The sequence below is a fragment of the Helianthus annuus genome, chromosome 3, assembly GCF_002127325.2.
Source record: "Helianthus annuus cultivar XRQ/B chromosome 3, HanXRQr2.0-SUNRISE, whole genome shotgun sequence".
NCBI classification, from domain to species: domain Eukaryota; kingdom Viridiplantae; phylum Streptophyta; class Magnoliopsida; order Asterales; family Asteraceae; genus Helianthus; species Helianthus annuus.
Genome location: NC_035435.2, coordinates 176389942 through 176407846, shown reverse-complemented (window position 1 = coordinate 176407846; position 17905 = coordinate 176389942).

The window sequence follows — 17905 nt, the reverse complement described above, 5'->3', positions numbered from 1 at the left end:
TTTTCAATGCCGAGAACCTCGATCAGGGAGTAAATAAGGCGTAAGGTTCACAATGGTTAAATTAAAATGGGATATACCGGGCTAGGATTCGAGTTACAGGAACAAGGCCCAAACCAACCACCCAAGAATGGAATCTTCGAGCGAAAACACTTGACAACCTCCTAGAAGCAGCTTTTCTTGCCACCAGACCTTTCTCCATCAATTAGGAATCTGATGCCGTCACTAAACACATTCCTTAAATTGTAGCCATTTGTTGAGTGTTTTTTTTGGTGTCTAATCCGCATATATATCACCACTGCCTTAATTTTCTTGACTGTATATCTCTTAAATGTCAACATATACACGTGTGATTTAGTTTACGAAGATTTTTCAATGCAGAGAACCTCGATCAGAGAGTAAAAAAGGCATATGGTTCACAATGGTGTAAAATTAAAATGGGATATACCGGGATAGGATTCGAGTTACAGGAACAAGGGCCAAACCAACCACCCAAGAATGGAATCGTCTAGCGAAAACACTTGACAACCTTCTAGAAGCAGCTTTTCTTGCCACCAGACCTTTTTCCATCAATTAGGAATCTCATGCCGTCACTAAACATGTTCCTTAAATTGTAGCTATGTGTTAAGTGTTTTTTTGGGTGTCTAATCCGCATATATATCACCATTGCCCTTGATTTTCTTGACTGTATATCTCTTAAATGTCAACATATACACATGTGATTTAGTTTACGAAGAATTTTCAATGCCGAGAACCTCGATCAGAGAGTAAAAAAGGCGTAAGGTTCACAACGGTGTAAAACTAAAATTGGATATACCAGGCTAGTATTCGAGTTACAGGAACAAGGGCCAAACCAACCCCCCAAGAATGGAATCGTGGAGCAAAAACACTTGACAACCTCCTGGAAGCAACTTTCCTTGCCACCAGACCTTTCTCCATCAATTAGGTATCTGATGCCGTCACTAAACACATTCCTTAAATTGTAGCCATTGTTTGAGCGTTTATTTTTTGGTGTCTAATCCGCATATATATCACCGTTTCTCTCGATTTTCTTGACTGTATATCTCTTAAATGTCAACATATACACGTGTGATTTAGTTTATGAAGATTTTTCAATGCCGAGAACCTCGATCAGACAGTAAAAAAGGCGTAAGGTTCACATTGGTATAAAACTAAAATGAGATATACCGGGCTAGGATACTGGGATTCACACTTGCCTTTGGTCGAATTCTCGTACAACAACAGTTATCATACGAGTATTCAAATGGGACCTTTCAAAGCATTGTATGGTCGCAAGTGTCGTTCTCCTATTTGTTGGCACGAGATTGGTGAATCTCAAATCAATGGTCCCGAGCTTATACCAGAGGCAACGGACAAGATTTTACAGGTTCGAGACATTTTACTGAAAGCCACGAGCCGACAAAAGAGTTACGCCGACAAGCGTCGCAAAGTACTTCTCAAGGTATCCACTTGGAAGGGTGTAGTTCGACTTGGTAAGAAAGAGAAACTCGCACCTTCCTATGTTGGTCCTTTCAAGATCCTCGAAAGGATTGGCAAGGTTGCGTATCGACTGGACCTGCCTGAAGAACTCAACAACGTACACCCTGTCTTTCACGTATCCAATTTAAAGAAGTGCCTAGCTGATGAAGGACTTCAAGTCCCACTCGAAGACCCCCAAGTCAACGAGACTCTACATTTTGTGGAAAAACCCGTCGAAATCATGGACTAAGGAGTGAAGATTTTGAGGCGCGGTAAAATTCCTATCGTCAAGGTTCGATGTGAAGGAAAACGTGGCGCTGAATTCACTTGGGAACTCAAGAGTGACATGAAGACGAAGTATCCGCATCTTTTCTTTACTTCTTCCTAAATTTCGGGACGGAATTTCCTAAAGGAGGGGAGACTGTAACGCCCTGCTCTTTCGTATTTTCCATAATTAGAAAGTTTTGTTCGTATTTCTATTTTTGGAAAGTCTTGTGTTCTGTAATCGTCCATTCATTGTAATCGTTGTAAATCCGAGACTTTAATCATAAATAAAACTCGTATTTCTTTAAATTCATGTTATACATACTTCGTACATGCTCATACGATTAATTTCGTGAAACATTTGTTACATATTCGTAATTCTTGAAAACTATGTGTTAATCTTGCAAATACTTGAAACATACGATTAATACGCCTTTTGAATGCATACGATACATGATTACAACATTCATACACCTAATCATACATCATTATGTTTGCTTTATGTTAATTATACTTGATGGACCCTTAAATTATGTTTATATGTCATAAAAGAACCTAAAACTCAACTAAACCTAACTAAGTTAAACATCAGTGGGCTAAATTGCCAACTTTGGAACTTATTTCTAGAATATTTAGCCGTTGCGTCATGCCACAGGTACCCCCCCCTCGTCGTCGCCGCCAGCGACGCCTTCAATCCATCAGAATGGGTTACCAGCTCTTGGATTGGTCAAGTTTGTGTTTGTTTATTGTGTTTTCTTTATTTATTAGCAACCTAACTAACCTTAATCACCTCCTATAGAACCCAACTCACTTCCACACTTCTCCCATTTTACAAACACTTCATCCTCACTCTCTAAACACCTCAAATCAGTTGCAAAACAGTAGCAAAAGTCAGATTCAAGGCAGAATTATTCAAGTGCAAAAGTAAGCATATCTCACTCATTTCTCAACCTTTTTCCTTGATTCTTTTTCCTACTTGCTTGGAACAACTTAGGTATGTTTCCAACAGATTTTCCATAGAAAACCAAGGCTGGAACATCACCAAATAAGGCTCGAAACTTTCCGTTTTGCTTAAACATTTACTAAACTCACTTAACTTGAGTTTTCTCGTACACATTCCTTGAACTTTATTTTAAACATGTTACAGGTTGAGGATGACGATTGCTATAAAATAAAGTAGTGATGATGCCTAGATACACATTTGGACGTGTTAGGTTTAAAATGTTATATCAAATTTTGTTATTGTTATGTTATGAACATGTTGTTATTTGAATTTCCTTGTAATGTTTAACAATTGATTTATGAAATGAAAAACAGTTGATTTAAATATTGTCACAAATAGTGTTATGAAGTCTCTTGCAATCTCGTTTTCGTCTCATCCCAATGTTTCCGCCATCGGTTGGGGTGTAAATCATCATATGCAATGTTTACCATATCATAGTCACAACAAATAACTAATTATTCGACAATAGTGTTAACTTCAACAGTGTCACTAATACTATCAAAAGTGGTTTTCCTTTCCGTTTCCTTTTATTCTATTTTTTTCTTTTAAACTAACTCAAAAATTAAGAGTAAAAGTAGAGAACCCATGTTATTGAGTTAGGAATTTCAAAAAAAAAAAAAAAAAAAAACTAGAAGATAATATTAAGTTGTGCCTTACATAAAAAAAAAGATGGAATTTCTCATGGTAAAAAAGTCTATCTGGTGTGTGTGAGGGGGGGGGGGGGGGCGTTACCCTAAAGGGGCTTGGAGATTCCCACGGGTGTGAGAGCATATCAGGTTTGGGAAAGGAAGATGATGATTGGTGGTGAAAGATGGTGATTGATGGATTAAATAAACCAAAAAAACTCCCCTTACCACCACCATGGTTTTAAGGTTTTGAGGTTTTTGAGGGCAAAACCCCTTCGGCCTATGTGGCAGACACACAACGGAAAACATCGATTGCCTTTACCCACTACAGCGAGTAGCCTAAAAAACCTCAACACCAACATGTCTAGCTATATATCATATCCTTTTTTTCTTTTTTTTTTTTCAAATTTAGCATTTAATAATTTAAAATAGTTATATAAACTCACAAGCAATCGTTTATTAATTAATTTTTTCAAACATTTTCTAATCTTGGAGTTTTTATTTACATAATAGAAAGAATAAAAAATTATTTATAAAAAACTAAATCGTATTTGATCAATAATAGAAAGAATAAAAAAAAATTTATAAAAACTAAATTGTATTGGATCAATTGTTGATTTACACGACTATTTAAATTGACTGTTTGATGTATGTATTCATGCTAATTTTCTTTAAATGTAACATTTTAAAGTATTTTACATGTGTGTTGGAATAAAAAACCTAAAAATGGTATTGGTGACAAAAAATTGAAACAAGGCAAGACGTATTTAGAAGGTTTAGGGGTAGTGGGTTGCAATTCCAATTTCAATGTTAGAAGATTGAAAACTGATAAAACTATTATTGGTTAATCAAATGTATTTATTTTATTTTTTAAATTAAAAGGTTAGTATTGTAAAAAATAAATAGAATATCTGGAGTTTGTGATATGTGGTTTATGAGCTATATACATGTATCTCGCAAACTACATATAGTCTTCTTTTTTGGTTTTGAATAAGAATCAAAGATCAATAATTTATAAGAAGAATTAAAAAAACAAAAAATCTTGTTTACAAGTTTCTGATGATTTTGAAGGACACTTGGAGCCACATCCTATCTCTTCCTTCTTTTGATCATTTCATGGCCAGAGTCATTAGCTAATTCCGCATGATTCATGTCGATCTCATTATTTGAGTTTTATAGTCTTAATCTGGTTGAAAGCTTTTAATACTAGCCTAAAGTCAAATAGGTTAATTGGTTAAGCCAAGGCCTTAGTTAACTCCGCCCTAAACAATAATTATATATGATCATCAACTGTAGCTACTCTTTTGATTTAATTCTGAGTCTGACTATCCATCCATCTGCACGCAAACAAAACAATTTGTACGTTGTTTCAAATGCCATATTATATGACCATATGTAACACATGTTTATAAGGGAAAAATATGATCGAATCGGTTGATGATATATTGAAGCTTTTCGTCAATTGTGAGCCTCACGTCTCTTTGTTTTTATTTTTTTAATACAGTCTACATATAAAGAAAGAAATGAATGATGCTTGTAACATGCCCCAAGTTTGACCCACAAAAAGAGGTAGGATGATCATGACTCCCAAAGTATCTAATATTTTTTTAGTTATTATTGTAAGGTTTAACATGTGGTGCATGTAATTTGACATCAGACACGAATATACAAACAAGAAACATATCATATTTATATACTATTAATTTATAAGAATCTTAGGCATCATTACTTGTAAGTTGTACTAGATATATTGTACAAGTTATTTTCCATTTATCCTTTTATTGGTTTTCTTGGGTGGTGACTAGAGGTATGCACAGTTCGGTTCGGTTTTTGGGTAAAATCAAAACCGTAACCGAAATTCGGTTTTTGAAAATCGTTCGGGTTCAGTGTTTTCGGATTCGGTTATTACGGTTTTAACAACGGTTCGGTTCGGTTTTTCGGTTTATTAAAACAAATTAAGTTAGATTCAAAAATTAAAAGTATAATTCAAAGTTTAAAAATGTTTCTTAAATGTTTACATTTAAGTTAATATATTTAGTCTTTTTTATTAATAGTGTTCATATAAACATAACCTTCTAATTCATTTTAATGTTTTTATTAAGACGTTTTCTTTTATAATACTTTGAAAATCATTTAATTTTTATGTTAAATTTAGTTATTTCTTTTAAGCAATGGATAAATCATTTTAATGTTCTTATTATAAATATTTGACAATCAAGAATAAAATTAATAATAATTCTTAGTATCATGGATTAAACACTTAAGCATAAAAATATATGGATTTGACATACTATTATAACATATCGGTTCGGTTCGATTATTTTCGGTTATTGAAAATGGTTATCCGAAAACCGAACCAGAATTTTCGGTCATTAAAAATCTAAAAACCGAACCGTCGAATCAGAAATAAGGAGATGTTGAGTGCATAATGAGAGAGGGGGTGGTCGTAGGAGGCAACAACAACCCTCAACTAGTTAATATTATATTATATATAGATATGATTTGCAATATATTGATACAATGGTTGTTGTAATATATGCATTATGGTTTGTATAGTGGTAATGATATATAGATACAACTAGTATTAAGTACCCTCGCGTTGCGGCGTAGGTGAACACCAATGTCACACTAAATGACCACCAACACCGAAGTTGTGTCGTTTTAATGCGAAGAAACTAAACCGAAACGTAAAAGATAAAAAAGAATAACTAAGTCGGTCTAAGATCGCGCGTTACGATGAACATGTCAAACGGGAAAAAATAGATGCAGGTTCATCGTAAAGTGCAGTCCTAGATCGACTTAGTTATTCTATTCTATTTGTATGTTTTGGTTTAATTTGTTCGCATTAACACGCCGCAACTTCAGTGTTGGCAGTCGCTGGCAGTAGTGTGGCATTGGTGTTCACCACCGCCGTAACGCGGGGGTGCTTAATACTAGTTGATATATAATAACAATGTAAGTTGTGTTTGTACTAAATTTTAGATTTCATCCTTTAACTAAGGCAATATCAGAAATCTTCATTTATATTTGTATCGGTTTGTATGTTTGTCCATTCGTCTAACAAGCGTTATATTTTTAGGTTAAGTTTAGTTATATGCAAGACACATGTTAGTAATTTTGTCATCTTATCCCATAAATATAAAAACCTTTGTATTCACCAGGCACAACCTATTCGTGCATATGGTACCAAGTTGAAAATAAATAAAAAAGAAATTAGAAATTAAATATAAATATCACATTCCTCTCTCTCTCTCATACGCACACACGGACGACTTCCGACAATATTTAGCAAACCATATGTCGGCGATGCCACCATATCCGGGGACCCTTTAGTCCAAATGAACTCTCTACGATCAATCAACCCCCCCCCCCCACAATTCATCACACGCATCCCTTCTAAGTTTTCTTCTTTAGTTCAATCTCTAACCTTCATCTAGTGCAAGTCCCAAAACGAGATCACAGTGATATCACACAAGGTTTGTTTGGTGGCGGAATCACACAAACAAACTTGATTCAAAGATGAAGTAGAGAGATTGATTCAAAGGTTTAACTTGCATACAAATGATTGTCTAATACAAGTTAGCCAAAATCCCAAGAACCACCACACCCTAATACATCATTTACTATTTATAATAAGGTTTAGGAGGTGTGCTCCCCCTAAAACCTAGGCCCACTAGCCCCCTAAGCCCAATCTAATACAAACCTTCTAGAACAATAAGCACACTAGCCCAACATCAATTAATTAACTAATGCATAAACCTTAAGGGCCTAACATCTAGCGTCAATATTTTTCAAAATCAATCCCTTTTCTTAAGCTCGTAACAGCTAAACCGATGGTAAGTTTTAGATAGATAAGTAGCCAAAGAGTGTAATTTACTCTAATTATTACTACTAGGTGGAAGAGGCATAGAAGGATCAGATGCAACGAGTATAAGTTGTCGTATTTGCAGTACGATAGGGCTAAGAACAAGTGGGGTTTCTAGTGTATAACAATCCTCAAGAAAACCGACACCCTCGTAATTTTTCCGACAGCCTAAAAATATTTAAAATATCCCAATATGTCCCAAAATACACCCCATATGTGAAAACGGGCCCCGGATACCCTAAATAGTATTAAAAATTGAGTTCTTAAGTCTGTCGTGGGCCGCGTAGACTTCTTAAGAGTCTTACGCGGGCCGCTAGAGATCGAAATGGTGGCGCAGCCCGGTGATGACACGTGTCATCATCGTGTCAAGTCTAGTTGGTGATCCGGACGAGCTACGCGTTGACCCAGGTTTGACGCGGGCCGCGTAGACCCTTGTCTACTCATACGCGGGCCGCGTGAAAGTCATAGATCAGCCCTATAAATGGAGGGCATCAGATCTTCAGTCTGCTCGTTCATTTTCTTTTCTCAATCTCAATTTCCTAAATTATGGGCATTATACTCGGGTCTAATACCCCCCCCCCCTAATTAGCGAGGTTCTGCTACGATATAAGTATTATAACCCCTGGAGACGTATTAAATACTCTGCCCGATTGATCTAGGGTTCCGTAACGGCTGTCGTGGTTCTGCCCGACGTACTCGTTGGAATGCCGTCTCGGGGAGGGTATTACTAATGTTAAAATGGGTTATTATACTAACACACGTGCATTTGTGTAATTTATAGATTATTCCCAGGAAATCCTTACTAAAAACCCTAAGACAGCAATGTGAGTAATCTCCTTTTTGCAAACTGTTTTTACAAAACCTCACTTAATTAAATATATACTAAGCAGTTATTGAGTATTTGTAAGAATAAAATTATCGTGGGTATGTTGGGGTTTTGTATACAAAATTTGTTACCACCTGGTCAGGAGTAACATTTCCACAAGTTGAGTATGACAGTACCACGGTGATAATTGATATAACTTGGAAACAAATATAATTGCGAGATCGCCCTCAATACTGTACAATGGTTTTTATTTAAACTTGATTGAACTGGGATTCACTCAACAGTATTTTCCACTGACAAAATGTTTTTAAAATGCATTTCAGGTAACAAGATGTAAAAGCCAAATAGAAGCCAGCTGGACAACACTGAAGGCTTGGAAAAGTGGCAATAAAGTTACCTAAAAATAATAGATGTTTTTATTAAATAAAATAGGGTGTATCCCTATGAAAGTGTGTATACTGAAAACTTGGGTTTTACCCATGTGTTTATTGTATTGGAAATGTGGTATTTTACTCTGATAAAATATTTCCTAACTACGGTCCTGATGAAAAATTCCGCTGCCAAATTAGATAAATCAAGATACCACCGAAACTGTCCGCGGCCGCCCGTTCCCGGGTTTGTAACAGGGGGACGGGGGTTGCGACATAGTGACTAAAGAACTGCTTAGTAATGTGGTGGAGGTGATAAGGCACAATGATAGGATTATCGTGTTGTGGTTAGTGCTGTGTGGAGAAGTAGTGGCAATGGTTTGCGCTCACGCACCATAGGTCGAAGTAGGGAATTAGAAAAATAAAATGTTTGGGGATTACTTATAAGACGTAATAGTGAAGGCCATACCAAGGGAAACAGTTATTATAGGAGGGATTTTAATGGTCACAATGGTAAGCATAGCGATAGCTTTGGTCGGTAGATGGGTTTTTAGGTTTCGATGATAGGAATGAGTCTAGTAGGGATCTTCAAGATTTGTGAATCCCCATGATCTAGGTAATATAAACTCGTTCTTAGGAAGAGGGAATTACATTTCGTCACTTTTAGTGGTGGGGACGAAATAAGCAAATCGATTATCTCTTAATGAGGTAAGAAGAACGACGATAGTGGAGAAACTGTAAAGGGGGAGACTAGTGGTGTCACACCGCGACCCGCAGCGTAATAGGTGATCGGGGCATGATTGGTTGATCCAAAACTTATGACTTGCTATTACGTGTTTTAAATAATCATTAATCCATATTGAGTGTTTCATAAAACAGATAATCCAAAAAAAAAAAACAATTTAAATATATGAGAGATTATTCATAACAACCTAGCTACAGTAATCCGATTCTTGTTAACTAAGGCACATCTTATGTCCAAATCTTCTCTTCGTGCCTGTTCACTTGTATCGCGTGTAAAAGTATTTTTTTGGGTCAACAAAGATTGGTGAGTGAACTGATGACTGTCGTGAGTGTCAATCAAAAACCTATTTAAACTATAGTATAGAGTAAACAGGGTATCGAACCATAGGAGGATTTTGGAAAGTGTGTAATGCTCAGTAATGTTTAACTAATGACAAGAAATTAAAACTCAATTTTTGGTTTGATTAGTTATCTAGAATTACTAACAAAAAAACGGAGTTTAAATCGATAAGAGAGAAGTTGGTTCCTCCAGATTTTAGGTTTTACAGTTAGATTCAATTATGTGTTTAATCGAAACACCTACATAGACATCAGTGTTAACCTAATTAACCAATTGTGATAATCAACGACTAAGTACTCCGGTCAATACATAATGGGAGGTTATCAAATGATTACCGATTGCAATTACCAACCCTAATCCCATAGAAAATATATCACAATTACTAGAACCCTCGGGAACTGAATGATTAAGAGTCAAGGTTTAAATAAAACCAACCGTTTACAATCAATTAATCAAATCAAGGTGAAAAGCATCGAATGCTTAGATCACCGAGTCAAAAATGATAGTCACAAACACATAATATCATCTAACTTACAAAAACCCTCCATCCGGAGGAAACCAAAGAAGTTTAGCCGCTCATCTCACAAGTGAAATCGCCAAAAGCTTGAATGAATGAAAAAATCATGATCAATCCGGTGATTAGATGTGAGATTATGATGATCGGAGGTGAAAAACCTTGAACTTGATGCCCTAGGAGTGCCTTGGTTCGTTCGTAGAAGATGAGATAATGATTCCAATCATCGCCAACCCGAATATACCCTAAAGGGTCTAATTTACGCGTCTTTTCGTCAACAAAACCCTAAGCTACGCCCTGAGACCGTAACTTACGGTTCAGGAGTTCTGTTTCACTTGTTTCACCGGACCGTATCCTACGGTTGAGAATTCGTAACCCCCAACCGTAAGCTACGGTTGAAGTACCGTAAGCTACGGTCGGGTTCTAAGCATCCTTCCTCCTCACATGTACAACTTTCTCAGAATGATAGAATGGCCCCTTGACTTGATTTCTTCATATTTCTCCCATCTCTAAGCATAATACAACTTCCCATTAAGTACCAAATACCCCCTAGACTTCGTTCTTTCTCAATTCTTGCACTCTCAAGCCACTTCATTAACCGAACAAGCTCTGAATCCAAACCAAGAGCTGCAATGGCCATTCCAACGCGTTCCACTTCATCTTTAACCACCATAACTCGTCTGAATTACATGTTTAACCTGAAAATAAACGAATACTCGTAGTTATCTCATTTCACGCAAGTAAACACATAAAATGCGTACAAAACTCACAAAATAAGTACTTTAAAGCTCGGGTTTCACCCTCTCCATCACATTCCCACACTTACCTTTGATTGTCCTCAAGCAAACCAACTAGAACTACTCACCATAGTAACAACACCTCTAAACCCCTTAACCAATCCAACATGTTAAGTTCCCAAATCATACCCATCCCATAGACTAACACATTCGAGATTGACAATCCGACATGTAAATCAAGCAACTTTAAAACTCAAGACTTGTCTATCTAAGACTAACATGTTTAAAATTACAACACATGTTACACGCCCCTCACAATGTACTCTCCTCTCGGGTTAATATCTGAACTAGCGTGTAACGTGCTAGTATATAAACACTCAGTAAGCAAACATGAAATTCTGCAATCATAAGCTTGTATGACAATCACACCTCCACTGTATCATCTAACATGGCACATATCAAAAGGACTTTCGGGTTTTGGGCTTAGGCTAAGGTAGGGAAATTTTTGGGTTTCTTTTTATTTTTCCTACGTATGGCTCACAAACAATCAACCAAACCATGATAACTTTATTCAAACACACAATAATTCATACCTTTTGGGTTGGTTTCTACCCAAACAAACAAACGACTCTCTTTTTTCATCCTTTTCTATTTTTTTTTCTTTTTCAAAACTCATATAGCATTGCCATTCACGGTTGGTCTTACACAATTCACATCGGGTGGACAAACGAAAGTTAATTAGGCTTAACAGGGCTACTAAAGGATTTGAGTGGTAACACAACAAACACAAACACAAAGGGTGTAACGGGAAATCCTAATGCCTTTATCGTATACGTGCACATGTCAAATCCACAATCTCAGCATGTATCAAATCACACAAGTTCTAACACAGAATAACACGTAGCCTGCACTCAACAAATGCATTCATTGTACAAATCATCCTATCAATTCCACAGGCTCAAAATCTCACCAATAAAGGGTAAAAGGTTACCAACATGTAGCATATGCAATCTAAAACATGCTACCCCTAGATAGACATCTCTTTTTAACTCATTTCTATAAAAACAAATGTCAGACCTACTCATGAAACTTAAAGGAACGACCATGACACTAGACTAATCTAGTCTACTACCGGTAAGAAATCCATTGGTGATTGAAAGTTAAGGTTTTCGTATCCAATTAACTTACTTAAGGCGATGAAAAACTTTAAAATTTTCAATTTTTTCAATTTTCATCGATTTCAATCACTATTTCATCTCTTCAAACTTTTATCCACAAATCCCTTCCCGGGTTCCCACATCCCCACACTTGGGATACATTGTCCCCAGTGTATGGTATTTTAAAACTAACCCAGGAATACCAACCAAACAATCCACAATGGCTAACTCTTAACATAACTAAATAAAACACATTACCTAAACGAAACAAAGTTTCACACCACCAAATACACGAAAACAAATAAAACGTGTTTTGGTCAAAAATCACACAAGGATAATGTAACCAAATCTGATTTTTGTGAGGTTAGATGCTTGGTTAAATTAACAAAAGTATGAACAATGATTGAACGAAACCGATGACGAACACAAGGATTTATACGAGGAAAAAGCCCTTGATTAATGAATGATCTCCGGCAAACAAAACCTCGGATAGTGACTTGTGGAATGGAGATTGATGGTGCAGATAAAACTTCAACTCGTACCTCCTTCGCTTGATGGCTGAATGATACGAATGCTAACTTGCTCAACGCGTCAGCTTTCTTATTTTTGCTCTGAGGGATACGCTCGATCTTGCAAGCATCGAACATTCCCATAGCTTGCTTTACCTGTTCTAGATATTCTATCATGTTGGGTTCTCTTGTCTCGTACTCACCACTCACCTTATTTGCTACGAGCAATGAGTCGACGTGTGCCACGACATTTTTCACTCCGACTTTGGTGGCTAGTCGGAGACCAGCTAGTCGCGCCTCGTATTCGGCCTCGTTGTTGGAGCTTTTAAATTCTAAGCGTAGAGCATACATCATGTCTATTCCATCTGGATCGGTCAATATTAATCCTGCACCCGCACCTTCGGCGCTCAAAGCTCCACCTGTATACAATGACCAAGGTATTTTGGGAGGCTGCTCCGATCCTGCGGCTGCTTCATTATCCTCTGGCATTTCCACAAGAAAATCCGCTATCACCTGCCCCTTTAAAGGACCTTTGGTTCGAAAAGTGATATCGAAAGCGCCTAATTCGATAGCCCATTTTGCCCTCCGATCTGTTACTTCGGGCCTTCGTAGCACATGTTGTATTCTTTGGTCATTTCGGACCTCAATTGGATGGGCTTGTAAACATCGTCGGAGTCTTCGTGAAGCATGCACTAGTGCCAAGGCCAGTTTTTCCAAATTTGGGTACCTTGTTTCATATTCCTTCAACGTTCGAATGACGTAATAGATGGGGATTTGTGATTTGGTTAGGTGGGCGACCAAAACTACGCTGATCGCGCCACGTGATGCAGCCAGATAAACCGTTAGTACTTCGTCCTTTTCTGGAATGGTGAGAGTTGGTAGTGTGCTCAGATAAACTTTAAGTTCTTCGAAGGCGTGGGCCGCTTCGTTCGACCATTTGAATTCCGATTTGAATCTTTTTTGTAGTACGTCCATAAATGGGAGGGATCTATCCGCTGCTTTCGACAAGAATCGGTGGAGAGCTGCGAGTCGTCCATTTAAGGACTGGATCTCTTTGACCGAAGTCGGAGGCTTCATAGTAAGGACAGCGTCCACCTTGTCGGGGTTGGCTCGTAGGCCACGTGATCCTACTATCACTCCTAAAAATTTTCCCTCTTCCACTCCGAACGTACACGTTTTTGGATTCAGCTTCATGTTAATGCTTCGGAGTCTGGTGAAGGTTTTGAGGATGTCTTTTAGCATGATTTCTTCTTCACTGCTCTTGATCACGATGTCATCGACATACACCTTGAGATTTCGATCAATCTGGTCTTTGAAAGCTTTCTTCATTAATCGTTGATACGTCGCACCAGCGTTCATCAGCCCGAAATGCATCTTCGTAAAACAGTATATCCCTTCATTCGTAACGAAGGCTGTTTTGTCTTCGTCTTCGACCGTCATTTGTATGTGGTGATAGCCTTTGTAAGCGTCTAGAAAGCACTTTAATCAGAATGTGGTGATGGAGTCGATTTTTTTATCAATCTTTGGTAATGGAAAACAATCCTTCGGTCACGCATTGTTTAGATCTGTATAATCGATGCACATTCTCCAGGAGTTGTTTTTTTTTTCATACCATGACCGGGTTGGAAACCCAGGTCTGATACCGGACTTCTCGAATGATTCCGGCATCTAAGTGACTTTTTTTGTCTTTCGCGGTCGTTTTGGCACGGTCCGGGGCCATGTGCCTTCTCCTTTGTGCTATAGGTTTGATCGACTCTTTTACGTTCAGCCGATGCTAAGCCATGGATCTAGGGATTCCCTGCATGTCAGAGTGCTGCTAGACGAACACGTCAATCGAGTTGGTAAGCAGCTCCAATAGGAGTTTTTTTTCGTTTGTTTTGGGAGTTGGGCTCCGATCGCTACCTGTTGCTCTAGAAATTCCGGGTTAATTAGCCATAACTCCGTAGGGACTTCTGACTTTTGTGCACTTACTTCTGCTACATGCCTGACTTCTGCTACGAACGAGCTTGACTCAGAAAGAATGGTGGCAACCCCAGACTCAGTAGGGAATTTTATAGCTCCATGTATCGTGGAACTGATAGCCCAGAGAGCTCTCATTCCCGGCCATCCAAGTATTATGTTGTGTGCCGAATTGGAGCCAATGACCAAAAATGTGAGATGAATAGTTTAGTTTTTGTCACCATCTTTGAACGTAGTTGGGAGAGTACTTTGCCCGATTGGGCGTACGACTTCCCCCGAAAAACTTATCAGCGGAGTGGATACTTCAATGAGCTTCTTCTTTATTTGTGAAGCCAATTCCTGAAAACATTGCAGGTACATTATCTCGAAAGCGCTTCCTCCGTCTACGTATATTCGTCGGACATGGTGTTCGACGATTATAGCTGAGATTATAATTGAGCCATCACGAGCGTCATCAGGATCGATCGCCGGAAAATACGTGGGCTGGTGCATCCAAGCTGCCATGTGTTGGTTTGATCGATTGACACCTCTTTGTTCGGCCGACTGGATCATGTTGATACCGGCTTCGGTGCTCGGATTGTTAGCTGCAACTGCTGATTTCTTGCCATCTTTCACCTCTTTTACGAGGTGGGAGAGTTTACCGAAGCGTACGGCTTTCTCGGTCTGTTGTTTTAATGCCCAACATTCATCAGTTCTGTGTCCTTTGTCTCTGTGATACTCACAGTACTTCTTGGAGTGCTTGTCGGACGTAGGGCGCTGCTTCGGAGGAACAGGGAACCAAGTAGCTTCGGTACTGAGGATCTCGCTTGGTAATTTTGACAGCTCGGAGAAGGTGTTAAACCGCACATGACCTGTTTGGAAGTTGTTCCAATCAAACTTTTGGTATGGGCCTCGGTTTCGATTCCAGCTACTGTTTCTGTCTTTCGATGGAGATGCGTTCTGTCTCCATGAAGAGGTTCGGGCTTTTGCATTTTTTGTTGTTGTTCGTTCGGCTGCCCGCAGGCACTCTTTCCTTGTACAAAGGCTTGAGCTCGTTCCATAAGCACCTCCATGGTTTTAGGTAGATCTTCATGGAGCTTTTCTATGAGCTGGTTATTTCATACCCCGTGACATAACCCGGAGACACGCAGTTGATCGACTACTCCGCTGATCTGCATGCTTTCCCTATTGAATTGATGGAGGGAATCCTCTACTGTCTCTCCGTCACGACGCTTTATATGGTGCACTTCGGTGATATCTTTTGAGCAATATCTTTGTTGGCAGAAATTCTAAAGGAAGATTCACCGAAAATCCTCGAAGTGGTTGATCGAACCTTCTGGCAATCCGTCAAACCATACTTGTGCCAAACCGGTGAGTGTCTGAGCAAACATATGACACCATGCCGGCATGGGCCATTGCTCAACTTTTGTAGCTCCGGTAAATGCGAACATATGGTCGTCTGGGTCGGACATTCCGTCGTAAAATTTCAGCATCGGCAACATTTTGAGATTGGCTGGGAGTGGAGCATTAGCGATCCTCAATTTGAATTTCGACTGTGAAGTCATGGAGGTTGGTTGATACGTCATGATTAACTCCTTGTCTTGAGGATTCAGGCTCAAGGATCCCTGGTGAAACAGGTCATATAGACCGTTATTAACTGGAGCATTCGTAGGAGTAAATCCTTGTGAAACACACGTTGTTATAGGAGTGGAGATTACAGGACTTACCATTAATCCAGAGGAGAAAATTCCCGTAGCAATGGGATTGACCCCTGGGTGTGCGCTTCCAAACAGATTTTCTCAGAGAGTCTATAACATCTCGTCACGCTGCTGCTGCTACTACAGCTGTCTCAGAAGGCCTGCATTTCGGAGCAAGAATGCGCTATCAAACTCAAGTAAAGCCGTAGAGACCAGAGCAGTGACTGAGGTGGAGATTACAGAACTCATACTCAACGGAGCTACTACTGATCCGTGAGAAACAGCGGTATCCGTAGGAATTGTGGAGACAATTATTGCAGACATGGTGCTGCCTGCTATGATATCGTCAGAAGACGGTATGGAAGAAGACATGGCTCTTCGTGAAACGAATTGGTGATTAGAATTTGTGAATCCGAGGGGATGGCGCCATTGAAGACTCACTTACCAGTTGGTATGAGCTTTATCTGGATCAGAGCCTCAGAAGATCTTGACTGCAACCTGAAAGGTCACAACAAGAGAGAAAACACACCGTTAGCCTTGTCACACGGAGGGGGGCCTCTCTGTGACCAAGCTTGGGCGTGAGAATAAGTATGGGAGAATCTGAAGTAAGTCATGGGGAGAGAGAGAGGTTTAGAGAGAGAAAATAGCGATTACCCTTTGTGGAGGTCCTTAGTGTGGTATTTATACCTTTTGGGGTATGCTGACGTGGCGAGGTAGTTATGGCCGAACCAGTCACTGTCAGGTAGTTGGGGTTGTGGGCACCGAGTTAGTTATGGAAGATCCTCTAGGTCGATCGTTCCAGTGTGGTTCGTCCGACTTGGTCCGATGGCGTCTTTCCTTCAGTGACTATGGTTCGAGCCTTGACGGGGGACGATCGGTTCGGTGATAGACAGTGTTCGGTTCGGTCTAGCATGTATCCTCATCAGTAAACCTTATAACTTTCCGAATTCGATGTAAGGCAAGAGTTGTTGGGTGTTGGTATGTCGGTTGTGAAAGCGTCTAGGTTCGTGATCGATTTAAAAATAGAAACGCGGATAAATAAAACCCCAATCCCGATCAATCAGCCTCAATCAACAGAAAAATGAAATGGCAGTTGTATACGCGATTAACAATTTAGGCGGCACTTGTTTGTAGTTCAAATGCAAGGAGGTTATAAGATTATGTTGGTATGGTTCCTAGGTAGATAAAAGAAACTGGTGGAGTGGTAGGTTGTTGGCTTGGTTAAAGGTGAGACCCGAGTTCGAGTCCCGCGGTCCACCATTTTCAGTTTCTTTTTAAATTTCAAGTCTTAAAACTGTCACAATCAGCCCCTGAAGTTCATACTTTAGAAATGTGTGATAACGGTCCCTCAAGTTTAAATTTCATGATAATTATCTTGTTATAAGGAAACTTTTTTATGAAAGTATATATTATGTGTCTGTGTGTGTATATATATATATATATAGGACAAAGATCTGTTAGGAACCACCCTTTATTGCGAGAACCAATGTGAACACAACCAAAAATACCTAAAAATAGCTAAAAAAACCCACAAAAAAATTAATATTTTTTATAAAAAATCGCTACTTTTAGTAGCCAAAAAAAAATTTTTTTGGCTACTAAACGTAGCGATTTTAACTTAAAAAATATTAAAAAAAATTGTGTGTTTTTTTATTTTTTTTTATATTTTTTTAGGTTTTTTGTGATTTAGTTTTTAGCATTTTAGCTTAGGGGGGAGGGTTAGGTTTTTGGGGGTGGGGGAGGGGATTTAGGGTTTTTTTTTTTTTTTTTTTTTTTTTTTTTGGGGGGGGGGGGGGGTGGGGGGTTAGGTTTTTTTAGGTTTTTGAGGGTTTTAGTTTTTA